Here is a 27,998-nt window from a genome sequence, read left to right on the forward strand (position 1 = left end):
ATGGTTCAAACCTTGACTACACATCAGATTTGTAGTCTTCAAACTGGTGAGTCTTCAAAACATACCCAGACCAACTGACTTAGAATCTCCAGAGGTGGCCCAGGCTCTGGTACTAAAAAACAAACTTCCCAGGAGATTCTAAAGTCTATCCAGGACTGTGAATCACTAGAACCCCTTATTTACAGAGGAGGAAAGTGAGTGCCAGAGCCTCGGACTCATTTGCCCAGCAGCAGAGCTGGCTGGCAGCAAGGCCAGCACTAGCACGAGGTGGGGTGAGGTGCACCTCCCAGCTCTGGGCTCCTTCCATTCCACCATGCACTGCACTTTGGTGCCTGGAAAATGAACTCTTCCCTGCCCATATGGAGTGCTGTGGAGGGTTAGCCTCACAGGCAGAGGAAATCATCTGCCGGAGAAAGGGTAGCGGTGAATTTGAGGAGCTGACAATTGGCCACAGGTGGAGTGCAGTGAGGCGAGCAGAGGAAGGGTGGAGAAACAGGAGGGAACAGATTATGCAAGACTGTGACCCAGGTTAAGAATTTTGGACTTTATCCTAACAGCCCTGGGAAGCCATTGAGGGTTTAAGCAGCAGGATGTTAAAAGTTATTCAACAGCTAGCAGATGTTTATTAGGCGCCGACTATGTGTCAGGCACCGAGGTTACAGCAGAGAACAAAAGTGGCAAACTCCCTGTCCTACCAGAACTTACATCCAGTGACCTGAGGAATCCTTTAGAAGCTGAAATCAGATCCAACTGTGGGATCATCAAACCCTCAAGGGTTTCCTGATTTACATAAACCTCCTCTCCCCTTTGCTGCCCCAGTGCTGCAGCCACTCTGGCCTTTTGATCCTCAAACACACTCGGTCACGTGTTAAACTGCCAATCTGCCCGGGTGACCAACCAGGTTAAACCCCTCAGTGGCTTTCTGGTGCTCCAGGAATAAAGTCAAAACTCCTGTCCTTCCTTTCTTCTGTGAGGAGGCTGTCCCAGGAGATCCTAGCTGGATTCCCAGATAATCATGGCCCAGCCTGTGTCTCCAGGCTCATTTCCTGCCACTCCCCACCTCAAACTCACAGCCAAACCAAACCGCTCTCCATGCCTCAAAGTGCTATGCTCTTTCCTGGCTAAGCCCTTCGACAATGTAATTCCTTCTGCCTAGAACACCATCCCTTTCCCACTTAGCAAATGCCTTTTCTAGCTTGAAGTCTCAGCTGAAAGCCACCTCCTCTGGCAATTCTTTCCTGACCTGTCAGATTGGGTCCACATGTAGTCTAGCTATACAGCCCCAAAACACCCCATGCTGCACCCTGTACTTCTCTGCAATTTTAAGTCCTGACTTATTAGTGTAATTACTCGCTTAACACCAGCTTTTTCCATGAAACAAGGAGAGAGATTGTGTCTGTCTTATCCCCAGAATCTACATATTACTTGGCACAGAGTAGACAATAAAAACTGACTGAGAAAACAAAGCACAAGCACAGAGTATCTGACACAAAGAAGATGCTTCCTACACATCTGCTGAAGGAATGCGAACAATCTTAGCCACCTGCCCTTTCTCTCCAGCAAAATGGTAGTAAATTGGTAGAGAGAGAAGCAATTTCTTCATATTCCCTGTAGCAGCAAGGACAGTGGGCTGCACGTCACCAGCAAATCATCGTATCCAAGGTTTCGCTCCAGGAACTTACAGAAACCAGGAGAAGAAAAAGCTGTGTCTGAGAAAATGGTTGTTGTGGAGTAAATTGTAATAGTGAGAATCACTCCTTCCCTTTTCTTTAGTTTTAGACCTAGGTATACACCCCATAAACAACAGAGTTTATTTTCTCAGGTTTTGAGCCTCAAATGAATGGAAATTTTTTCCTTTTTTTTTTTTTTTTGCATGTATTTGGGTGGGGGGCTGTCAACATGTTTGTAAGGCTCATCCATGTGATTATGAGCTGATTTTACTTAATTGCTGCTCTCTAACTATACAATTTTTAATGCAGTCTACTGATAGCCATATGAGTTGTTTCCAGTTTGGGACAATTACAAACACTGCTTCAGTGAATATTTCTGCATACATGTTCTAGCACACACAGGCAAGATGTACCCTCAATTTGACTAAGCAGGCCAAACTGTTTCCAAATTGACTGTAGTGCTATGTAGTCTGCTCAGCAGGCTATGAGCACTCATGATGCCCCACAGCCTCACCAACACCTGATAATATCAGCTTTAATTTTTGCCACTCTGGAGGATGGGATATAGAATGTGTGTGTGTGTGTGTGTGTGTGTGTGTGTGTGTGTGTATTTAACTCCCCAAAAGTAAACAGCATGAGACAGGCCCAATAACAGGCCAAGGAATCCTATAGCAGCAGACCAGATATTATGCTCCTCGACCCAACCAGTAAATGTTGTAAATGTTTATCTTTGGGGAGAGAAGGGGAAGGGCCCACCCAGCTTCTGTTCTTCTTTCCCTTGGTAACTTACCATCTATGAGTTAGTGAGATGGAGACATCCTAACCATTAATCCAGGGAAAGGGAGGAATCTAAGCCATCAGCAAGGGAGTTAGTGCTTTTCATCAAATTTGAGACACCTGTGACATCACATTTTAGCATCTCTGAAATGTGATCAATTGCATGTCATAATTTAACTGGCAAAATATTTTTTTGATGTGGAGCATAAAATAAGGGCACATAAAAGATTTGGTGGTGCTGTGGTTTGAACATGTCCCCCAAAAGTTCACGTGTTGGAAACGTAATTGCCAATGTAACAGTATTAAGAGGTGGGGTCTTTAAGACGTGACTGGGTCATGAGGGTGGAACTCTCATGAATGGATTAATGCCTTTCTTGCAAGAGTCCATTGGCCTCCAGAACCGTGAGCTGAATAAACATCTGTTGTTTACAATTTACCCAGTCTATGGTATTCTGTTACAGCAACAGAAAATGGATTAAGACAAATAGCATCTTAGATTTGGTGAGATGTGGCATATTTCCTAAAAAGTGCTGCCAGGATCATCCTTCTAGCACACAGGATCTCATCCTTGTTATTCTCCTGCTTCAAATCTCCTAGCTGAGGCTGGGTTTGGTGCCTCATGCCTATAATCCTAGCACTGTGGGAGGCTGAGGCAGGAGGATCCCTTGAATCCAGGGGTTCAAGACTAGCCTGGCCAACATAGGGAGAGACTGTCTCTAAAATAAAATAAATAAATAAAAATAAAAATAAAAATAAAAACAAACACACCAAAAAAACTCCTACTAGCTGAGGTCAAAACTGCACAGGTGGCCGGGCACGGTGGCTCACGCCTGTAATCCCAGCACTTTGGGAGGCCGAGGCGGGCAGATCATGAGGTCAAGAGATCCAGACCATCCTGTCCAACATGGTGAAACCCAGCCTCTACTAAAAATACAAAAATTAGCCGGGCATGGTGGCACGCGCCTGTAGTCCTAGCTACTCGGGAGGCTGAGGCAGGAGAATCGCCTGAACCCAGGAGGCGGAGGTTGCAGTGAGCTGAGATCACGCCACTGCACTCCAGCCTGGGTGACAGAGCGAGACTCCGACTCAAAACAAAAAAAAAACTGCAGACATCCTCCCCTGCCCTGCATCCGGCTAGCCCCAACTTACCCATCCAGCCCCAAATCCCTCCTCGTCCTACCTAATTCTCTGGCCATTAGATACACTGAACCAGGAAGACAGCCCCTTCTTCACTCCCCACTCTCCACCCATTCCCTTGTACATGCTCTCCTCTCCAGTCCAGCGCATCCTTGAAGGCTTGAATACAATTTGTCCCCTTATCTGTGAGGTGTTTCCTGTACCCATCCCACCTCTGAGTTGAATGTATCCCTCCTCCTGCAGCTTTGCATATACTGTATTTCTACAATAGCACTATCACAGTGCTTCATACAGTAGCACCCCCCATCCGCTAAAGACACATTCATACAGGAGTCCCCTCAATCCTCAGGAGATGCATTCCAAAACCCCCAGTGGATGTCTGAAACCTGTTTCTCCTACACATACGCACTTGTAATAAAGTTTATAAAGTAGGCACAGAAATAGATTAACAATAATAACACAACAGAATAACTATAACAATATACTGTAATAAAAGTTATATGCATGTGGTCTCTCTCTCAAACTATCTTGTACTGTACTTACTCTTCTTGTGATGAAGGAACAGTGGGAGGGCAAGAGATTTCATCATGCTACTCAGAACAATGCACATCTAAAACTTATAAATTGTTTACTTCTGGAATTTTCTGTTTACTGTCTTTGGGCTGAGGTTGACCATGGGTAACGGAAACCATGGAAAACTAAGCCATGGATAAGTGGCTGTAATTGATATTTTTATCTGTCTTCTCTCCCACCAGAATGTGAACCCAAAGGTCATGCGTCACTGACCTTTTTATCTCCAATATCTGGCACAAAGTAGGGGGTCTGCAAATGTTTGTGAAATGAATGACCTCCTCTAATTCCAGAGCCCTGCCATCTCCATTCTTCCCCCTTTCACTACACACCCCCCTTTCCCACATTAAAATTCTGCTTCAGCAGCAGGCTTCCAGGGCTCTCTTTAGATTAGACATTCTTGCCCACACACATTACCTAGATCTCTCCTGGCCTCCCTCCATACACACACAATTTTGGGGGGAAGAACAAAATTCCATTTCTATAAAGCTGGCAAAATCTAATTCATCCTGATGCCCGCCAATTTATGTTTTTGTCTTCTGAAACCAACTTCCCATTCTCCGTGTCTTTTCTATTCTGATCCTGGGGGGTCCAAGTCTGAAGTCATTCCAAGAAGCCTCAATACAGACCATGGACTCTCTTCGGGGGTTTGCAGTGTCTTCTGTGGTGGTCACACACAATCTGAGTTCAACCTGTTACTCCCCTGCAGGAAGTGATATCTAAGAAGTCACCCACTGCCTTAGGCCTTCAGTCTCCTTACCTCTTAACAAGGGGAAAATATTTTGCCAAGTTTACCAGGCTATTTGAGGTTGAGGCAAGGTCACATAAGTACGAGTGTCTCATTAGCAAAAAGCTCTATAAAAATACTATGAAAGAGCACAGGAGCCAATGTGAAAAGAGCTCCCAACAGCCAAAGCCACAGTAATTTGAGCAACAAAATAAAGTAGTATTGGATTATAAACCAAAGTATAAAATAAATGTCCCTGAGTCTACACTGAAATTAATGATTGAATAAATTAATAAATGGGGGAGAAGAGAGAAACAAATCTTCCATGCAGAATAACTGCAAATAATAATATGTAGATACTTGCCCTCAAGAAGGGGGACTATAACTCTCGGCTCCCTAGGTATGGGCTGCACTTAGTGACTTCCTTCTAAAGAGGACAATACACGCAAAGAGTGGAAAAGAGACTAACTGTACAGTGGAGAAACCTGAAAAACACTATCTCACCCAAATCAATATTAAGTCATAAATCATGTTAGTACATGCCCTTGACACGATGGGATGATAATGGCAATCTACCTCTGTGGTCTTCCTCCCAGTTACCCATAAGCCCAGTCTTAGGAGAAAAACATCAAATTCCAATAGAGGGGCATCCTACAACATACACGACCAGTATTCTTCAATAATATCAAGGTCATCAAAACAAGTCTGAGAAACTCCCACAGCCAAGAGGAGCATAAGGAGACATGACAACTAAATGTAATGTGGTAACCTGCATGGGATCATGAAACAGAAAAAGTACTGAGGTAAAAACTAAGGAAATCTGAACACACTATGGACTTTGGTCAATAATAATGTATTGATATTGGTTAACTGCAACAAATGTACCACACTGAGGTAAGATGTTAATAACAGGGGACCCGGTTTGGAGCGTGTGGGAACTTTGTACTATCTTCTCAATTTTTCTGTAAATCTAAAAGTGTTGTGAGAAATAAAGTCTACCTAAACAATAAAATTGCAATTTTTGAAACATAAAAAGCCTATTTTTTTTAAAGGTGATTTTTTTGAACTTGGGGAAAAACATGTTAGGGATTACGATTTCAGCTAAGAGTTAAAAACAGGAGGTTAAGGCATGCATAAACGAATGTCATTCTCCCCTCTTTTGAAGTACACACAAATCGTGCTGTCAAAATTTGAAATCTACTGGAGATTTGGAAGTGTGTCCCTCCCATTTACTCCACAGAGTTAAATTTACACTTTTTTTCTAAGGCCAAATAGGGAGAAAATCAGTAAGAAAAATGCTAATGAGCTGGAAGGAGTGAAAGCACAGCTCCAAGTATTTGTGGCTAAACCGGTTTACTCCGAACAAAAAAAAAAAAAAAGAAAGAAAGAGAAAGAAAGCATGACACTTTGGTCAGGGAGCTGGATTAGTCGCCTATCTACCAGGCTCCAAGCAACCGGACGGTCATCCAGGCCCCGCTTACTTCTGGTTCCGCAGACTAGAATGGATGGGAGTCTGAGTAGGATACCAGAAAGCGAGAAAGACCCAAGAGGAGGGGGAGAATGGAAGGACAAGCAAACAGGAGGGATCTGGCTGGCAGGGAGGACGCAGCGAACTTGACCCCCTCCTGAGCCCGCCCGGGGGCCTGGCCCCGTTTTGAACCCGGGCCCGGCGGCTGCGTTGGGTCGCCCCAAACCCGCTGAGCGTACGAGACTGTTGCTTCGCTGTATGTCTCATCTGCACCCCCTACTCACCGGTCCCGAGCTCCGGGCCGCGAATCCCGGCCGGCGCCCCTCCTCTCTCACGGCGGTCTGTTCCGGGTCCCGCTCCTGCACGAGCAACCAGCGCGACAGCTCGTCCCCGCCCCGTAATCTCCCGGCTATTCGGGGCCCTTCGCCGAGATTTCTCCCGGACCAGCCCCGAGATTGGCTCCTGCCGAACTTCGCCGTCCAATGGGAACCTTAGTCTCTTTTACGTCACTGATCACCGGGCAAATCCCCAGACAGCCGCGGGCGGTGGGGCACCAGGGGCAGCGAAATGGAAACTGAAATCAGGCGGGACCCAGGCTGCGCCAAGAGCCGCAGCCTGAGTTTGGCGCGTAATTGGGGTGGCCTGTTACACGGTGTAAGGGAGTAAATGCTAAGGCTTAGGAGTCACCTACGTAGGACTCTTGAGAGGGCAATAATCCCCTTTCCACCTCTCGAGACCCCTCACTGCCCAACTCTGGCCTTATGCTGGATCAGGGTCCGAGGGCGCTTTGAGGCGAAGGTGGCGCTCGCCAGGTGCTCAACATTAAATACGAAGTCCCCTCCCCTAACGTGGCCTAAATTTGCTTCCAGGACAAAGCAGGATTTTAGCAAGCAAATACTCTCAGAGACCTATTTACGAAAATTATTACTTCCTAGGTAAAATAACGTTCAACCAGACAGCCATTGTCGCCATTCGACGGAAGGAAAAACTGAGGTTCCAGGAGCTTAAGGGTCTGGGCCCAGTTCAGGGGGGTTGTTTCCGCTCCTCGACGCTGAATTTAGAAACCAGAGGCTACAAAGCGGGCCGAGACTTGGGTTCCCCAGGTCCTTGGTGGGGAGGTTTCCAGGAGGCTCGGGCGCGCCCCCGCCCACGGCCCCGGAAGCTGACGCCGCCGAAGCGTACGCCGCTGCCCAGCCTGCGCTCGCTTCCTGCTCTGCCTGCAGCCGCCGCGTCCGGTCCAGCCGCAGGGCCATGCCCTGTGCTGCGGTTGCCGTGTCCCAGGCGCCGCCGCGTCAAGATCCCCGTCTTTCCCGGCCAGCCAGGCGGCAGCGGTATTCAGCTCGTGCACTGGGCTGGCAGCAGGCTGGGAAGAGGCGGCGCAGGTTCTCCGGGTCAGCCAGTGCCCTGCTCCTAAGGGTAGAGATCTAGCTGGGGACACTGGTCGTCCGCCTAGGCAGTGGTGAGAGGGTGGGCTACAGTTGTTTGGGTATTCATGAATGGAGGAGCTCAGGGTCCTAGACCCTAAAACCTGCTGAATCTTCACCCCTCCTCCGCTGGGGGTAGGGAAATTTGCACTGCATTTAAGCAATGTATAGTGGAGTGGGTGGGACATTCAGAAGAAACCACGCCCACATTTAACACCCCGCGTCCTTCCCTTCTTCCCCAGCCCGGCATTTTGTCTTTTTCCCCTTTGTCCAGCAGTATAACTCACGCTGCCCCTCCGGGCTGGGAGGAGTGTAGACCTCACCTGCTGAGCACAACTCTGGCAGGCCTGTGCTCTGGAGGTGGTCTCAGCACCTACCTAGACCCTCTTGATACCTGCTTTTTTAGTTGGTGTTGTGGGAAGAAAGTGTGTTTAACATGCTCCTTAAATAATGCTCTGCCGCCGAGCGCGGTGGCTCACGCCTGTAATCTCAGCACTTTGGGAGGCCGAGGTGGGCGGATCACGAGGTCAAGAGATCGAGACCATCCTGGCCAACATGGTGAAACCCCGTCTCTACTAAAAATACAAAAATTAGCCGGGCGTGGTGGCGCGCACCTGTAGTCCTAGCTACTCAGGAGGCTGAGGCAAGAGAATCGCTTGAACCCGGGAGGCGGCGGTTGCAGTGAGCCGAGATCGCCCCACTGCACTCCAGCCTGGGGACGGAGCGAGACTCCGTCTCAAAAAATAATAATAAAATAAAAAATAATGCTGTGCCACTAAGCGTTTTCTCCCTGTCCTGAGGTCTTTGGTCTATTCACAGACCATTCTGGGCAGACTCCAGCCACAAATCCACCACCCCACTTAAAATTCTCTATCCTCTCAGCACACTTAGAGGGGCATGGAAGACTCTTGCAGGGGCTGGGGCTCCTGACATGACAGCTCCGCTTAACTCTCTGACCTCCCTCATGCCACTTCTCCCTCGGTCCCTGTGCTTTCACCTTACACCTGGTCTTGAAACTCCCTGCCCCAGCCCCTTGCATGGCTGCCCGCTTCTTGTCAGTCATGTCTCTGTTTAATTGACATCTCAGAAAGGTCTTCCTCCCTCACCCAGTTGAAACCAGTTCCCCATCATGCATTATTCTGTTTCCCTTTCTTCATGCATTTGTTGCCATTTGAAAGCACCTTGTTCATTTCTTTATCAATGTGTTTATTTTCCATCTTCCTCCCCCTCAATGTACACCCCAAGACAGTTGAGACAACACCTGTCTTCCATGCACATGGCTTCCATGTAAATAAATGTATGTTAAATGAAATGAGCTCAGTGTGGGCATTTCTTTTTCTTTTTGTAAAAAAATTTTATTATTATTACACTTTAAGTTTTAGGGTACATGTTCACAACGTGCAGGTTTGTTATCATTTAGCATTAGGTATATCTCCCCCCTCCCCCCACCCCACAATAGCCCCTGGTGTGTGATGTTCCCCTTCTTGTGTCCATGTGTTCTCATTGTTCAATTCCCCAGTGTGGGCATTTCTAAAGCTGCCTGGCCCTGCTTGGCTGGGTATCAGTCATGCACTAAGTCCCTCTCCCACCACACTACATCTTGATTGATACAGCTTCTCAAGTCCAAGTAAGGGTAACAGAAATGGACGCTGGGAACACAATTTCTGCTTTGTGGTGGAGGAGACAGCTTTGTAGCAGCTTTGTAGCTTTGTGCCGCTCTACAGCTTCCTGCTTCATTTAAGGTTCTGAAGCAGAGTTGAAATTCCTTCCTCCAGCTCTCCATTTCTGTGGTCATACCAGATGGAGGCCAAGGCAGCATATGGGGCTGGGTAAGAGTTCTGCGTTGAATTCTCCAGTCTGCCACATTCTGTGAGGCTTTGGGGCAGCTGCTCAACCTCTGTGTGCCACAGGCTCTTCTTCTGTAACATGGAAGTAGCTAGATCTGCTTCGTACAGTTATTATGAGGCTTAAATGTAAAGCTTTGAAATAGTGAATCAGTGCTGACTAGGCCAAAGGGTATGGTATAATTATTTGCATTTGAAATAAATATCTTAAATAGAGCAAGAAGATTTAGTAGGTATATTCCTTGAGCAGCTCTGGTTTAGCCTCAGGAGGAACTAAAGGCCGCTGTCTAAAAATGAGTTTGTATATGACAGGGTACAGGAAATGCCACCCCAAAATATGGCACCTTGGAAATTGAGAAAATAGCAGAAACAGGAAGGTTTCTCTGACCTCTTGCTCCTTTCTGCCCTGAAGCAGGCCATAGAAACTAGAGTTCCCCTTGCCCCTTCTTCCCTGAAGCAGGCCACAAAATCTAGGAAGGTCACTCTCTGACCTGCTCCCTCCTTCTCCCTCCTTCATCTGAAGCCCCTTATATAACAGGCATCCTCTCCTATGCCCTGAGGGAGGGACTGCCACACAGGTATGCCAAGAAGAAACTGAATAGACAGGCCTTTCCAACTTCTCAGTTTATCACCGTTAGCTCATACACTTTTGTCCTTGCAATCATACATCTGCCTGACTGTCTATACAACTACACAAATGTCCCCATTTCTTTGGGTTTTCGTTTCTGAAAGTTCCCATATCATGTAAAACTTGGATAAAATAAATGTGCATGCTTTTCTCTTGTTAGTCTGTTTTTTGTTATTGAAGTCTCAGCATAAACCTTGTGATGGGTAAGGAAAATATATTAGTTTTTTTCCCCTAACTTTAGTATAAACATATTGAGCTAAATCATACCATTCAGAATCTCAGGATTTTAAGAATACTAGAGTGCTTGGAAAGAGGCCTCCAAACAAAAAACAAACAAACAAACAAAAACTTGAAAACATGAAACTCCCATTGGTAAAGATGCAAAGAATCTGTTTGAATCTTTTGTGTGAAGGATGCCTTGGTATTAGGGCCAGAATGAATAAATGAATATCTGTAAAGGAAAAGGTAAAAGTTACATCAATGAAACAATTTTAAGCCAACATTTCTGTTTTCTGGTAGAGGCATAAGCTAATAAATAACTTTTGTGCTACTAAAATCTGCCTGCTTTTGTGCTAAGAACTGGCTGCAGGATAAAAAATAACAGGTTTAACTGTCCTTTTTAAAAGGAAAAAAAGGCATTTTGAATGCTAATAGCATTAACTACTGGGTTTTGAACAGAAAGCGTAGGCTGAACCAATCTCTTATATGACTTGGGATGTCATTTAAAATACTTTGTATTCCAAATTTGGTGACTTTTAAATGTCTATTAGCTCAAAAGTTAGTGAAAATATATTGTATAATATATAATGACAAATTCAACTTAAAAAAAAAATTTTTTTTTTTTTTTTGAAACAGGGTCTCACTCTGTCACCCAGGCTAGAGTGCAATGGTGCAATCATGGCTCACTACAGCCTCGACCTCCTGAGCTAATGCAATTCTCCCACCTCAGCCTCCTGAGTAGCTGGGACAGATGTGTGCCACCATGCCTGGCTAATTTTTGTATTTTTTATACAGACAAGGTCTGGCCATGTTGCCCAGGCTGGTCTCAAACTTCTGGACCCAAGCAATCCTCCTGCCTTGGCCTCCCAAAGTGCTGGGATTGCAGGCTTGATACAACGCGCCTGGCCGACACTGTAGCATTTTCTAATAGGCCTACGTAAAAATTATTTAATTCTCTAGGGTAGTTTAACTTTGATTTAGTATTTTAGGGTATTTAGAGTACTCCTTAGGGGTAGACATTAACTTGCAGAAAAGTGATATCAATGGAAATGATTCTTGGTCAATAGCAATGTCAATGAATTTTGTTCAGTGGAGGTATAGAAGATGTATGTCCAGTGTATGTATATTCAATCTTCCAAATTCTCTTTGAACTGGTTCTTTTTTTACTAGTCTCTTGTTAGTACATCTTTGATACATGCTCACTTTTTCTTTGTATAGGATACTGTCATTGACTTTTAAAAATTATACTTTGGCAATACATTGCATTTTATTATTATGTCTCTTAATCTTATTATAACAATCTACCCTTCCTTTATTTTCATTCCATTAATTTGCTGGAGAAGCCAGTTCATTTATCCCATAGAATGTTCCCAGTACTGGATTTGGTTGATTGCTTCCTCATGGTATCAATTAACTTGTTCCTCTATTTCCTGTGTATCTTAGATAAGATTCATAAGATAATAAAGGATGCTATGTAGTCATCTCTCATTCTAAGCAATCAAACATTTTCAATATCTTTCACCATATGTCCCTAACCCAGATACTACTAGTCCGTCTCTCTCTGCTGTAGAGGTAAGCATCACTCTGCATTTCTGTGATAATCATTCCTTAGCTTTTATTTTTATTTACTTAAAAGGCTTTATCAGATTTGGGGTTTTTTGTTTGTTTGTTTTTGAGATGGAGTCTCGCTGTCATCCAGGCTGGAGTGCAGTGGCGCAATCTCGGGTCACTGCAACCTCTGCCTCCTGGGTTCAAGTGATTCTCCTGCCTCAGTCTCCTGAGTAGCTAAGATTACAGGTGCCCGCCGCTACGCCAGGCTAATTTTTGTATTTTTAGTAGAAACGGGGTTTCACAATGTTGGACCAGGCTGGTCTCAAACTCCTGACCTCAGGTGACTCGCCCGTTTCGGCCTCCCAAAGTGCTGGGATTGCAGGCGTAAGCCACCGCTCCCGGCTGGGTTCAATTTTTTAAGGAGAATACTTCAAAAGCAGTGCTGTGTACCTATGGTATCACATTTAGAGGTATATGATCTCATCCCACTATTAGTGATGGTAGATTTGATGGAAGATTCAGGTATTGTCAGCCTGATCTCTCCATTCCCCAGTTTGTGAGTTATGGATTTAGTGCCTCTCAGCTCCAAAAATGATCCTGAATCTTTTAATTATGTTTTCTTTGCCATCTGGCCCTGAAGCTTTGTCAGTAGAGGGCACTGGAGAGTCATTGCAGGGAAAAACGATTTTCCTTCCTGGTTCTGGCGTGCTGTTTGCCAGGTTCCTGCAGTGAGTGCATGGTTTACCAGCACCTGCTCCTGCAGCACCCAAAACTTACCTAGTGTCCAGTTACTTCAGTCACAGTCAGCAACACCCAGCAGCGAGCAGCTTCCTTAGGCACCCCTCCTGAAGGGATTTTATACTGGAGTGTCTCTGGTATGAACAGCTTTTGCCTGCACCCTAGAGAGTGGGTTTCCAGCAAGTTCTGCCATAGCAGAACCACCTTGATGTCTCTACTCTCCCTGACAAGGCTAGATCCCATCCTCTTTGTTTTCTCAAAAATGGACTAACCATCTATAAATATCTACTCTCCTGCTTCAGCAAATTTTTATACCGTTTCACTGAATTATTCTCATGAGCATACAAACATGTTATAATATATCGCTTTAAAAACCAAAACAAGACAAACTCCTTGATACCATAAGTTTTTTTGTTTTTGTTTTTGTTTTATAGAGTTTTGCTCTTGTTACCGAGGCTGGAAAGCAATGGCACGATCTCAGCTCACTGCAACCACCGCCTCTGGGTTTCAAGTGATTCTCCTGCTTCAGCCTCCCCAGTAGCTGGGATTGCAGGCGCGCCCCCCCACCACTCCTGGCTAATTTTGTATTTTTAGTAAAGACGGGGTTTCACCATGTTGGCCAGGCTGGTCTTGAACTCCTGACCTCAGGTGATCCACCACCCCCCTCTCCGCCCCACCCCGGCCTCCCAAAGTGCTGGGATTACAGGCGTGAGCCACTGCGCCTGGCCGGTAACATAAGCTTTTAAAAGGTTTTTGCTTCAGGTACTCTCCTATTTTCCTGCTCCACATTTACAGCAAAATTAGAAAATATTGTCTGCACCTGCTCTCTGTTTCCTTTTCTCTCCTTCTTTACTCAAAAACTGTGAAATATATATTCAAAAGTGTACATATAATCCATATACACATTTTAAAGTATTGATGAGATAATAAAGGATGTTATGTAATCATCTGTCACTCTAAGCAATCAAATATTTCCAATATCTTTTATTACGTGCTCCTAACCAATAGATCACTCTCCCTCTCTCTTTGCTAGAGCTGCATTTTTTTGTGATAATCATTCTCTAGCTTTTATTTTTATTTTTATTTTTTGAGACAGAATCTCGCTCTGTCACCCAGGCTGGAGTGCAGTGGCGCAATCTCGGCTCACTGCAACCTCCGCCTCCTGGGTTCAAGCGATTCTCCTGCCTCAGCCTCCTGAGTAGCTGGGACTACAGGCACGTGCCACCACTCCCAGCAAATTTTTTTGTATTTTTAGTAGAGACGGGGTTTCACCGTGTTATCCAGGATGGTCTCAATCTCCTGACTTCGTGATCCGCCCCATCAGCCTCCCAAAGTGCTGGGATTACAGGCGTGAGCCACCGCACCCAGCTTTTATTTTTATTTTTAAGAGATTAGGTCTCACTCAGTCATCCAGGCTGGAGTGCAGTGGCACAATTATAGCTCACTGCAGCATGTGAACTCCCGAGCCCAAGGGATCTTCCCACCTCAGCTACAGGCTCATACCACCACACCTAGTGAGCTTTTCTTTTTGTTTGGTTTCATTTCTTTTTCTTTCCTTTCTTTTTTTTTTTTTTTTTTTTTTTGAGACAGAATTTCGCTCTTGTCACCCAGGCTGGAGAGCAATGGCGTGATCTCTGCTCACTGTAGCCTCCGTCTTCCAGGTTCAAGCAATTCTCCTGCCTCAGCCTCCCAAGGTAGCTGGGATTACAGGTGCCCGCCACCACGCCCAGCTAATTTTTTTGTATTTTTAGTTGAGACGGGGTTTCACCATGTTGGCCAGGCTAGTCTTGAACTCCTGACCTCAGGTGATCCACCTGCCTCAGGCTCCCAAACTGCTGGGATTACAGGTGTGAGCCACCGTGCCCGGTCCCAGTGAGCTTTTCTTATTATTATTATATTTGTAGAGATGGTGTCTAGCTATGTCGCCCAGGCTTGTCTCAAACTCCTGGCCTCAAGCAATCCTACTGCCTCAACCTCCCATAGTGCTAGGATTAAAGACGAGCCACCACACCAGCCATCCTAGCTTTTCTTTTAATTAATTAATTTATTTATTTATTTATTTATTATTTTTTAGTGTTTATTGATCATTCTTGGGTGTTTCTCGGAGAGGGGGATGTGGCAGTGTCATAGGATAATAGTGGAGAGAAGGTCAGCAGATAAACACTTGAACAAAGGTCTCTGGTTTTCCTAGGCAGAGGTCCCTGCGGCCTTCCGCAGTGTTTGTGTCCCTGGGTACTTGAGATTAGGGAGTGGTGATGACTCTTAACGAGCATGCTGCCTTCAAGCATCTGTTTAACAGCACATCTTGCACCGCCCTTAATCCATTTAACCCTGAGTGGACACAGCACATGTTTCAGAGAGCACGGGGCTGGGGGTAAGGTTATAGATTAACAGCATCCCAAGGCAGAAGAATTTGTCTTAGTACAGAACAAAATGGAGTCTCCTGTGTCTACTTCTTTCTACACAGACACAGTAACAATCTGATCTCTCTTTCTTTTCCCCACATTTCCCCCTTTTCTATTCGACAAAACCGCCATCGTCATCATGGCCCATTCTCGATGGTCGCTGTCTCTTCGGAGCTGTTGGGTACACCTCCCAGACGGGGCAGCCGGGCAGAGGCGCTCCTCACATCCCAGACGATGGGCGGCCGGGCAGAGACGCTCCTCACTTCCCAGACGGGGCAGCTGCCGGGCAGAGGCACTCCTCACTTCTCAGACAGGGCGGCTGGGCAGAGGCGCTCCTCAGTTCCCAGACGGGGTGGCGGCCGGGCAGAGGTGCTCCTCACATCCCAGATGGGGAGGCTGGGCAGAGACGCTCCTCACTTCCCAGATGGGGCAGCTGCCGGGCAGAGGCGCTCCTCACTTCCCAGACAGGGTGGCGGCCAGGCAGAGGCGCTCCTCACTTCCTAGATGGGGTGGCGGCTGGGCAGAGACGCTCCTCACCTCCCAGACGGGGCGGCCGGGCAGAGGCGCTCCTCACCTCCCAGACGGGGCGGCCGGGCAGAGGCGCTCCTCACCTCCCAGACGGGGCGGCCGGGCAGAGGCGCTCCTCACCTCCCAGACGGGGCGGCCGGGCAGAGGCGCTCCTCACCTCCCAGACGGGGCGGCCGGGCAGAGGCGCTCCTCACTTCCCAGATGGGGCGGCCGGGCAGAGGCACTCCTCACATCCCAGACGATGGGCGGCCAGGCAGAGACGCTCCTCACTTCCTAGACGGGGTGGCGGCCAGGCAGAGGCTGTAATCTTAGCACTTTCAGAGGCCGAGGCAGGCGGCTGGGAGGTGGAGGTTGTAGCGAGCTGAGATCACACCACTGCACTCCAGCCTGGGCAACATTGAGCACTGAGTGAGCGAGACTCCATCTGCAATCCCAGCACCTTGGGAGGCCAAGGCGGGCAGATCACTTGAGGTCAAGAGCTGGAGACCAGCCTGGTCAACACGGCGAAACTCCGTCTCCACCAAAAATACAAAAACCAGTCAGGCGTGAGAGCGCATGCCTGCAATCCCAGGTACTTGGCAGGCCAAGGCAGGAGAATCACGGGAGCCCAAGGCAGGGAGGTTGCAGCAAGCTGAGATCACGGCAGTACAGTCCAGCCTCTGCAACAGAGGGCGATCCAAAGGAGAGGGGGAGAGGGAGAGGGAGAGGCTGAGGCCTAGCTTTTCTTTATACTTCCTTGATACATGTATGTATCCCTAAACAGGATATTGTCTAGTTTTGCCTATTTTTAAACTTTGTATACGTGGAATTGTAATGTATGTGTTCTTCTGTGACTTGTCTTTATTTTTGAGATTCACCATCTTGATGCATATAGCTTTGGCTTGTTCATTTTCACTGCTGTGTGGTATTCCAAATTTGAAAGTCCCATGTTTTTTTTCTTCTCCATTTTACTATTCTTAGAACTTGGTTTGTCTTCATAGTTTTGCTGTTATGATCAATGATGCTATGAACATTCTCATACATGTACCCTGGCACATACCTGCAAGACTTTTTAGAATATGTAACTAGTAATGAAATTTCTGAGTCTTAGAATGTGATTGCAGTATATATAGTGTTACTTTGTGAGGGGAGAGTATTTCCCAGGGGTTGTATAATCTACATTCCCTTTAGTGGCAGTTGAAATTCCCATTAAACCACATCTGCAACTTCACTTGGAATTGTCAGACTTTTGACTTTTTGCCATTTTGATGTGTGTGAAATGTTATTGCATTTGGTTTTAGTGTGCGTTTTCCTAATTATTAATGAAGCTGAGCATTTTTCTTTTCTTTCTTTTTTCCTTTTTTTTTTTTTTTTGGCCAGTTTTATTTCTCTTTCTGTATAGTGTCTTTTATGTTTTTTATACTTTCTTCTATTGGCTATTTTTAGTTTTCTTTTGGATTTGTTACCAAAATGCCAAGGGTTTGGTCTAGGTTGCTCACTGCACAGTAAGCCAATCACTGAGACAACAAATATTGCGAGGGAAGAAGGCTTTATTCAGGTGTTGCAACCGAGGAGATTGGAGATCAGTCTTAACTCTGTCTCCTCTTTTCAACAGATTAAAATTAAGGGTTTATAGAGCAGGGAAGAAAGGTAACTACATATGGGAGAACAGGAATTAGGGAGGGGTAAGGAAGAGGAGTTGGTCAACATGCAGCCTGGGGTCAGTTAGGCAGTCATGAAGGGTGAGGGGTCTGGTGTCTTAGCAGTTGCAGTGAAAGGTAAGTTTCAGTTTCCTGATACTACCAGGGAGCCCTGATGGTCAATTTCCTGAGAAAGGAACTCAGATAAGACAAATGTAAGTTTCTCAAGTTTTAAGACTTGTAGGGTAAATTTCTATGTTTATTAAAAAAAACACACACACACACATAATCAGTCCTATGGGACAAATGGGTTGGTTTCAGATTTACGGGAAATATTTGTTTTTTGTATATTCTGGACACTAATTCCTTGTTGGTTATATGTGTTACAAACATCTTCTTGGAGTTTCTGGCTTGTTGTTTCTCTCTCTTTATGTCATCTTTTGAGAAGAGAGAAGCATTTGTTTTTTCATTCTAAAGTAGCTAAATGTATCAATCTTTATGTTTTGGACTCTTGGTCTAGTTTAATAAGTCCTACCTTGTCTTGAGATTACAAAGATAATCTATATTATTGACTAAATATTTTTCAGTTTAGCTGCTATAGACTGAATGCTTGTGTCCCTCCCAAAATTCACATGTTAAAACCTAATCCTCAGTGTGATGGTATTTGGAGGTGGGGCCTTTGGGAGGTGATTAGGTCATGAGATCAGAGCACTACTGAATGGGATTTGTGCCCTTATGAAAGAGACCCCAAAGAGCTCCCTTGTCTCTTCCACCATGTGAAGACACAATGAGAAGTTAGCAGTCTGCAATCCAGAAGAGAACATTCATCTGAAACTGACTGTGCACCCTGAGCTCAGACTTCCCCTACCTCTAGAACTATGAGAAATAAGTGGTTGTTATTTAAGCCACCCAGTCTATGGTATTTTTGTCATAGAGGCCTGAACAACTGAGACATTTGCCTTTCATATGTAAATCTTTATAGATCTGGAATTAATTTTTGTGTTTAGAGCAAAATATATATTTGTTTCCCCTTTTTTCCATATGGTTAACTAATTATCTCAGTGTCATCTAATGCACAGCCTCTAATTTTCCCCACTGTTTTACACTGCAAGCTCTGTCATATGTTATATATCCATCCATGACTTCACCAATACTCATTGAGCATCTACTTTATGCTAAGTGCTCTTCTGGGTCCTGGGAATAAAGCAGTGACAAAACAGACAAAAATCCCAGTGGAGCTTGTGTTCTGTTGGAGGAAGGCAAACCACGAACAAAGTAATAAAAAATGTGTAATACTCCGGATGCAGTGGCTCACACTTGTAATCCCAGCACTTTGGGAGGCCGAGGCGGGTGGATCACGAGGTCAGGAGATCAAGACCATCCTGGCTAACATGGTGAAACCCTGTCTCTACTAAAAATACAAAAAATTGGCTGAGCGTGGTGGCACACACTTGTAGTCCCAGGTACTTGGGAGGCTGAGGCAGGAGAATCGCTTGAACCTGGGAGGCAGAGGTTGCAGTGAGCCAAGATCCTGCCACTGCACTCCAGCCTGGGCGACAGAGCAAGGCTCAGTCTCAAAAAAAAAAAAATTTGTAATATTAGATGGTGGTAGGTACTATGAATTAACACAAACCAAGAAGGGGAACAGGGAGCGGGGAGAAAATGTTACAATTTTAAATAGGGAGGTTAGAGAAGTCCTTACAGAGAAAGTGATATTTCAGCAAATGCCTGAAAGAGGTTAGAGAGCCAGCTTTGAGAATATCTGAGAGAAATGTGTTCTAGGCAACGGGAAGAGTCTGCACAAAGGCCTTGAGGCAGAAGCATGCCTAGCAAGTATAAGGAGCAGTAGGGATGCCAGTGTGTCTGGACCAGAGTGAAGGAGGGGTGAAGTGCAGGACATGAGGTCATCAGGTGAAGTGCAGGACATTCGCTCAACAGAAGTGAGCGGGTCCAGGCTGGGTAGGACCATGTGGCCCATTCTAAGGACTTTGATTCTACTTTGAGTGAGATGGATGGCACTAAAAGGACAAAGGACTGATAGGCTCTGACTATAGGCTTTAACTCATGTTTTAATTTCTCTGGCTCCTCTGTTGAAAATAGAACCAAGGAAACAAGAATGGAGGTAGCAACATCTGTCAGAAGGCCATTGAAATAAACTAGGCAAGTGATGGTGGGGGTTGTGGGAAATAGTCAAGTTCAGAATACATTTGAAGATAGAATTAACACAATTAGGTATGGTGTGATAGGAACAATAGAGACAAGGATTATGCCCAGGTGTTTGGCTTAAGCAACTGGAAGGATGCTGAGATGGGAAAGACTTGATAGAGGGTAGGGGCGTGGGCAGGGACAGACCAGGGGAGAGGATTTGGATCTGATTTTGGATATGCTAATTTTGAGATGTCTATTAGACATGCAAAATGTAGACCAGACTCTCGACTCATTTAAACTACTATTAGTGGCTAGCCTTTTCTCTTACCTTCCAGATTTCTGGGCAACACTCCACTCTTCCTGATGCACACTCTTGCATTGCAGCCTGGGACTCTACATTTCAAGCAAGATATTCTTACACATAACAAAGCTTGAAAAGCATTGCTTTAAGCTTTCCTTTGTCTCTCCAAGTACCTCCAAATGTGTATTTAATGCTTTTATAATCAGAAAAGTGTTACAAAATCAAATACCCAAAAATAATTCCCTATTTTCACAGCATACCATACAACTACTTTCTACAGAGTTTCCAACATTTTGCAGTAAAATCACTGTTCACAATTTTTTTGGGTCACAGTTTTTGGCAAATGAAGCATGGTATAGGATGCCTGGGACTGCGGAGTTTCCCAGGACACAGGACTTTCCACGCAAAACCAGAAAGGTTCCGGACAAATCAAGAAGAGTTCTTCACCCCAGATGTGTGAAACCAGTGGCAAAGTACCTGCTTTAGGGAGGGCAGCATGGGACAGTGAATCAGAGTGGACACTGAACCTGGGTCCATTTGTGGAAGGTGGTCCTGTTACAGGAAAGAGGTCCCAGTCCAGACCCCAAGAGAGGGTTCTTGGATCTCGTGCAAGAAAGAATTCAGGGCAAGTCTGCTGGAGTGCACAGCAAAAGCAAGTTCAGTGGTGAAAGAAGAGCTACCCCATAGACAGAGTAGGGCATTCCAGAAAGTAAGAGGAGGAACGTGTCCACCCTAGGTACAATGCTTATATATATATCTTTATATATATATCATATATATATATATGATAAAAGAAGATCATGGGAAGATGTGCTCTGCTACAAGAGTTTGTGATAAAGGATTAATTTCCTTAATTACTATGTTTTGCAAGAATCAATATTATTATCTTTAAAGCAAAATTAGAAGTGCCTTTGTTCTCCAGGTGTCAGGATTATCTGGACATTGCTAAATCTGGGTCAGTTTAGTAAACTTTTTTTTTTTTTTTTTTTTGAGACAGAGTCTCCCTCTGTTGCCCAGGCCAGAGTGCAATGGCACAATCTTGGCTCACTGCAACCTCCGCCTCCTGGGTTCAAGCGATTCTTCTGCCTCCGTTTCCCAAGTAGTCGGGACAGGCACATGTCACCACACCCAGCTAATTTTTGTATTTTTAGTAGAGACGGGTTTCACGATATTGGCCAGGCAGGTCTCGAACTCCTGACCTTGTGATCCACCCACCTCAGCCTCATGAAGTGCTGGGATTACAGGTGTGAGCCACCTTTTCTGGCCTAGTAAACATTATTAATCTATTCCCTTAACCATAAATGTCTAGAGGCTAGGAATACCTATATTTCTGGAAATGCACCCCGCCAAGTTGCAGCCTCATTTTCCTAGCCCTCACTCAAAATGGCGTCGCTCTGGTTGGAATGCCTCTGACAGTCTTTATGAATGATAAAAGAGTGTAGTCAATCATAAAGCTCTGACTCACTCCCAGTTTGCCCTTTCCTTCCTAGAGAATGTCTTTCAGGCTCTTCCTCCCCTCAGAAGCTTTCAACATCCACTCCATTCCCCTAAACTGGGGGCCGAGGACATTGCAGCTTCTTTGGTGCTTCTAGGGACTGGAACATGGCTTCTTTTAGTTATGGATTAGGTTTTTATTGCTGCTGTAACAAATTACCACAAACTTAGCTGTTTAAACAACACGAATGTATTCTGTTACACTTCTGCAATGTCGTTGGTGGGCCAGATTCAGATTCTGGGCCACACAAAAGAATTTGAGAGTGAGTCCAAAATAAGACTAGGCAAAGGAGTTTATTGCAAAGTGAAAGTACACTCTGAGAGGCAGAGTGGGCTGCTCAAAGCTAGCTCAAAGCTAGAGGCAGCAGTTAGTGCCTTAAGGGGAATTTCCTTTGTGGAAACTGTACATACGTATTAATAAAATACTGGTGAGATCAAGTAAGCCAAGGCAGACCTGTGGTTGGCACATGAGCTACTTGCTCTAACACGCATCCCATGTATCATTAGCGTATAAAATCCCCACGTGGTGGTGTGTTTTTTGCTATTACAATGAGGAAAAGGTCACCATAAGCTAAACCTTGAGCCTAGCTGTGTATGCAAGACCCTGGAGAATTTCCCAGTCACGCCTCCACCCACCCCAACCAAGGCAGGAATTTGTAGCTAATAGCTTCTTGGGCTTTTGGTGCTGATTGGCTGGAGATGGGTAGCTACATCATGAACAAAGGGCTTTCGTTCTCTTTCCCAGGCTGTATAGGGTATCAAGAACTTGTAACCACCTGGCAGAATCCTGCAGGACTGCTTGTCTTGCAAAAGACTTCAGTGCTGATGCAGGAGGGTGCAAGTGAAAAGAATTCACTGTAAAAGGAGCCGTGGGGCTTCACACATGAGACAAGTTAGTATGGCCTCCTAACCTTACTTATCTTGCCTCAGTAGGTCAGAGGTCTGAAACAAGTCTCAATGGGCTAAAATCAAGTTGTTAGTGTGGTTGCATCTCTTTTTGAAGGCTTTAGGGGAAAATCTGTTTTCTGTTCATTCTGGTTGCTTGCAGAACTCAATTCCTTGTAGTTGGAGGACTAGGTTCCTGTCTTTTTACTGGCTTTAAACAGAGCTGTTAACAGCTCAAAGGGCTGTAGAATTCCTTGGCTCATAGCCTCTTTTCTATGTATTCAAATCCAACAACAGCTGGTTATGTCCATCTCATGTCCTATCTCTCCGAGCTACTTTCTGCTGCTGCTTCTTTCCACTTTTATTAAAGATTGGTGTGATTAGATTGGACCTCATACGGCCTAATAACCTCCCTTTTTACAAAGTCAACTGATTAGCAACCTTAATTCTCTTTTGCCATATAACATAATATAGTCAGGTTCTAGGGATTAGGACATGGACATCTTGGGGATAGGGACATTCTTCTGCCTTCTACAAGTTATATGGGATATATTGAACCTCTAATATGTGCCAGGTGCTATCATAGGTTCTGGTGATACAGTAATGAACCAAACAAAGGCCCCAACCTTCATGAGCTTATGTCTCAGTGAAATCCCATATGCAATACTATGAATGCATCTCTTTGTTTATTTTTTAGCACACCTTAAAAAATAGCTTTATTGAGTCCAACTGATATTCAAAAAACTGCACATATTTATGTTTTTCATGCTCTCTCAAGATGTGGAACAAAAAAATAGCACACATATTTTTGTACCTGCCTGGCAAAAATTCCCAAAGCTTTGCTTAATTCTATTCAGGTTGTTGAACAAAATTTACATTAGCAACAAATACCAGGGAATGAAAATAATGCACTTTTGTTGATAAAGTAACAGATTTTGCCTGGTTGTCTTTGGAGCCGTCATGCTCTGTGTGTGTTTCTGTGTGTGCTTCCAGATTTCTTTTTTTTTCTGTCCAACTTTTATTTTAGGTTCAGGGGTACATATGCAGGTTTGTTACATGAATAAATTGTGTGTCACAGGGGTTTGTTGTACAGATTATTTCATCACCCAGGTAATAAGCATAGTACCTGATGGGTAGTTTTTTGATCCTCACCCTCCTTCCACCCTCCATCCTCAAATAGACCTCAATGTCTATTGTTCCCTTCTTGGTGTCCTTGTATACTCAATGTTTAGCTCCCACTTATAAGTGAGAACATGTGATGTTTGGTTTTCTGTTCCTACATTAATTTACTTAGGATAATGGCCCTCCAGGTCCATCCATATTGCTGCAAAGGACACGATCTCATTCTTTTTTATGGCTGCATAGTATTCCATGGTGTATATGTACTACATTTTCTTTATTCAGTCTACAGTTGATGGGCAGTTAAGTTGGTTCCACGTCTTCACTATCGTGACTAGTAAACTGCATGTATTTAAAGTATATAATTTGATGAGTTTTGACATAGGAATCCACCTGTGAAATCATCACCACAATTAAAATAATGAATATATCTGTCACCCCCCCCATAGCTTTTCCCTGCTCCTTTGAATTCAACCCATCCTATAACCCATCCCCAGGCAAATACTGGTCTGCTTTCTGTCACTATAGGTTGGCTTCCTTTTTTAGAATTTTACATAAATGAACTCATAATATGTACTCTATTTTTGTCTAGATTCTTTCATCCAGCATAATTATTTTGTGATTAATCTATGTTGTTGAGTGTATAAATAGTCCATTCCTTTTTATTGCCATATAGTAGTTTATTGTATGGATGTACTACAATGTGTCTATTCATTCAAATGTTGATGGAAATTTAGATTGTTTCCAGTGTTGCCTGCTTCTTGTTGCATTTAGCAAAATATTATAAGAAAGTGCAAACTCAGGCAAGAAATGACCAGATTGCAAGCAGAGATTGAAGGAAATAGAGTCCAGAGATGTGAGTCTTTACAAGATTGAGAAATGCTTTTATATTTCAGATAACAGGAAATATGGCTTTAGTTGCTTGTGTTAGGCCAAATAATGACTGTCCCCCCACCAAAATGTCCACATTCTAGTCCCCAGAATCTGTGAATATGTTACCGTACATGGCAAAAGGGACTTTGCAAATGCAATTAAGGACCTTGAGATGAGGAGATCATCCTGAATTATTCCAGTGGGCCCAATTTAATCACATGAGTCTTTAAAAGCAGAAGATCTTTCCCAGCTGCAGTAAGAGAGAGACATGTGATGATGGGACAAAGGGTCAGAGAGATGTGTTATATTGCTGATTTTGAAGGTGGAGAAACAGGGCCATAAGCCAAAGAATGCCAGCAACCTCTAGAAGCTGAAAAAGGCAAGAACACAGATTCTCCCTGTGAGCCTCTAGAAGTAATGTGGTCCTACTGATACCTTGATTTTAGCTTAGCGAAACTAGTGTTGGTTTTCTGACTTACAGAACTGTAAGATCATAAATTTATATTATAAATATATATTATATATTATATTATCATAAATTTATATTTATATATTAAATTTATATTTAAGCAACTAAGTTTGTGGTAATTTGTTAAATCAGTGATAAAAAACTAATACCTTCCTCTAAGCTTTTCCCAAAGGCCTTGTATTAAGGCAAACAGAAGGACAGACGCCTAAGGAAACAATTAGATTAAAGGAGTTTTCTTCCCACTCAAAGTTGTTACCATTAAATTAAGAGTGACATGAGTCATTCAACAGAGCTTAGAACAAAAGATTTCAGAATCAGACCTAGAAAAGAACTTTGGTTGTGGTCATTGATGCATGAAACAAATAAACAAGAAGCCCTTTTAGTTTTTGAAGAAATTGTATTCCCAAGGAAGCCATAAAGCCTAACATGAAAAAGCCTGTGGTTAAGCTTAAAATAACTCATAGGCCCTCAAATTGCAACCACAGAAGTCAGGCTGCAAAATCTGTACGGGGCAATCCTAAGAAATGAGTACTCCTCACTTCTTCTTATATTGGCTATGGTAGATAATGGAGAAGAAAGAATCTTCCAGAAAGCAAAGCCAGTGGTCAGGATGACAAACAAAGGAGTTCCTCCCACAGAGAGGACCAGTGATAGTCAGATGGACTAAGCTTGGAACTTACTCCATTGAGAGGACAAGGATAATTTAGGATTCCTACCCAGTAAGATTTAATCATTGCTGTGGGCCAATGATTGTGTGTTTCTGTTTTTTAAATAAGAGTTTCTTTTGCCATTATCCTGTTCTCACTTCACCATTGTATATTATCTGTGTTTACGTGGTAGAGGGTGATAATTTAGATTTTATTACTTTATGGGTCACTGGGCCATGAGGACTCAAGTGTATATCCAATAGAAAACTGCATGTCACCTAAAGATCCTGGATTTTGAGCTGGATGTCATAACTGGATGAGATATTTCCCTAGGGGGTGAGGTGAGTTTTTTCTAAAGGTGAAAAGTAGAGTATATGTGGATTATTGGTGACCATTGCTGGTCTGTGTAATGACTTCTAACTGACCACAAAATCCATTTTCCTTCTCTCAAACAAATAAAGTATAGCTGAGACCTGGCTGGACCACATTTCCTAGCCCTCTTTGCAGTTAGATGTAGCCATGTGACTAGGGCCTTGACAAAGGAATATAAGTTGTGATAAATGAAACAGTCACCTCACAGATTAAAGAGACCTTGAACTTCAGCCCTTCTTGAAACCCTTCATCATTGGTTGAAGCAAATTGATCTTGTAATCACATGTTGAAGATAGAAGAACTTCTAATAGCATGCATCCCTAAGTGACTTCATAGAGTACAACCACTCACCATCTTGATAAACCTACCCAGGACTGTTGAGATGGAAATAAACTATTTTGTTTGAGTCATCTCATTTACAGTTTTCTCCATTATTACAGTTTTGTTTTCTACCCTAACATGCAGAATAAAATAGCTATAGGAAGAAGTAAATAGTTTTCATGTATCCAAATCAACATTTAGGTAGAAGATATAACAGAAGAAAAGATACTATTTATAATATCAACAAAAAGATAAAATACTCTGGAATGAACTTACTTTGAAATGTGTGATACCTATATGTAACAAACACTTAAATACTTTAAAAACCTGAAATATTTCTCGAATACATACATTGATCATCATAAAGTTATCATCCCTCCGGGCTAATCTTAATTTAACTTGTAAAAAATAAAAATACCAGAGGTGTTCTTTTTTTTTTTTTTTTTGAGACAGAGTTTTTCTCTTGTTGCCCAGGCTGGAGAGCAACGGCACAATCTCAGCTGACTGCAACCTCTGTCTCCCGGGCTCAAGCGATTCTCCTGCCTCAGCCTCCTGAGTAGCTGCGATTACAGGCACACACCACCACCCCAGCTATTTTTTGTACTTTTAGTAGAGATGGGGTTTCACCATGTTGACCAAGCTGGTCTCGAATTCATGACCTCAGGTGATCCTCCCTCCTCAGCCTCCCAAAGTGTTGGGATTACAGGCGTGAGCCACCGTGCCCAGCCAGGTGTTCTTTTTAACTAGATAAACTGATACAAAGATTCATATGAAAAATAAAGAAAGAATACCAACTAAACCTCAGACAAGGGGAGCTTGAGAAAAACTGTCTTTGCCAAATATGAAAACATTCTAAAGCCTCAATAATGAAAAGAATGTGATGTTGGTTGAACAGACAGATCAATGAAAAATAAAAGGAAATCTAGAAATAGACCCAAGCATACAGTAATTTACTGGATGATAAAAATGGGATCTCAGATCAGTGGAAAAGATAGATGACCATTCAATAAATGCTTTTGAGATAACTGGATAACTACACGGGAAATAATATTTAAAGTTGGGCACAATTCCAACTGTATAGCATGATAAACTCCAAATGGGTCAAAGTTTTCAATGAAAAAAAGGAAATATTCCTTTCTAACTTTGGAGGAGGGCTATCTAACTGTAACTCCAAATCGTAAAAGCCATAGGACAGAAAATTAATAAACTGAACTACATAAAATAAAAAGCAGTTCTGAGTAGCAGAAAATATCATAAAAAATCAAAAGACAAATGAAAAACTTATAGAAATATTTGCATGCATATCACATCCAAAGAAATGACCTCTTTAGCAATTAAAATGCACCTTAAAATTGAGAAGAAAGAGACTAGCAATCTCTGAAAGAAAAAGTAAAAAGAATTTTAACAGACAATTGTTGTTGAAATTCTGTCTGCTGAAATCCTTTTTCCTTTTTTCTGTCTCGGGAACTGTGAAGAAACTCAGAAAAGGAAACAAAAATAGTTATTAAATGCATGAAAAAACACTTAACCTTGCTTTTACCAGAGGAAGAAGAAAAACTACAGGAGATACCATGTCTTTCCTGTCAGATTGGCAAAAAGTTAAAAGTTTGGCAACACCCTCTGTTGACAAGGCTATGGAGAAACAAGCACTTTGATTTATTGGTTATAGGAGTCCAGTTTGGGACAAATCTTTTGGAGGACAATTAGGCAATCAATACCTTTCAAAATTGTTTGTGAATACAGCCTTAAACCCTTCAATTTCATTTTTTGAAACTCATTCTACAGATATAATTACACACATGCAAAAATATTATGTATACGTTTATTCAATACTGTTTGCCTTAACAAAAGATTGGGAAAATTCGTGCACCTATCAATTTGAGACTAACTAAACACTCACACACACACGAACAATGGAATATTATGCAATGAAAAGCTAATCACAACGCAGGAGGTCTCTGTGTGCTTTTGGTAAGATCTCCAAGATATATTGTGAAGTGAGAGAATAAGGTGAAGAACGTTGTATAACAGGCTACCTCTGTGTTAAAAAAGAGGGAATGAAGA

At 43.6% G+C, this 27,998-nt stretch overlaps 1 protein-coding gene and 1 long non-coding RNA gene across 7 annotated transcripts in view; both read right to left on the reverse strand.

Moving 5' to 3' along the window:
- TRIM26 (tripartite motif containing 26) overlaps window positions 1–8,962 on the reverse strand; it is a 30,054-nt gene extending 21,092 nt beyond the window's left edge. For 2 of the 6 annotated variants that reach the window (XM_034961682.3, XM_003829748.6), the window contains exon 1: window positions 6,634–6,678. The gene's annotated coding sequence lies outside the window, so the exon portion shown is untranslated. Of the gene's footprint in view, window positions 1–6,633 lie in introns of all 6 variants that reach the window. The other 4 variants (XM_063604772.1, XM_008955110.5, XM_008955111.5 and 1 more) reach the window with 4 other exon arrangements.
- A 5,332-nt stretch (window positions 8,963–14,294) lies between these two features.
- The window catches only part of LOC112440070 (uncharacterized), a 106,521-nt gene continuing 92,817 nt past the window's right edge, over window positions 14,295–27,998 (reverse strand). Inside the window, exon 6 of the long non-coding RNA XR_010112263.1 lies at window positions 14,295–27,972. This is a non-coding gene — a long non-coding RNA (uncharacterized LOC112440070). The remainder of the gene's footprint in view (window positions 27,973–27,998) is intronic.

This window comes from Pan paniscus, chromosome 5 (genome assembly GCF_029289425.2).
Source record: "Pan paniscus chromosome 5, NHGRI_mPanPan1-v2.0_pri, whole genome shotgun sequence".
NCBI lineage: Eukaryota > Metazoa > Chordata > Mammalia > Primates > Hominidae > Pan > Pan paniscus.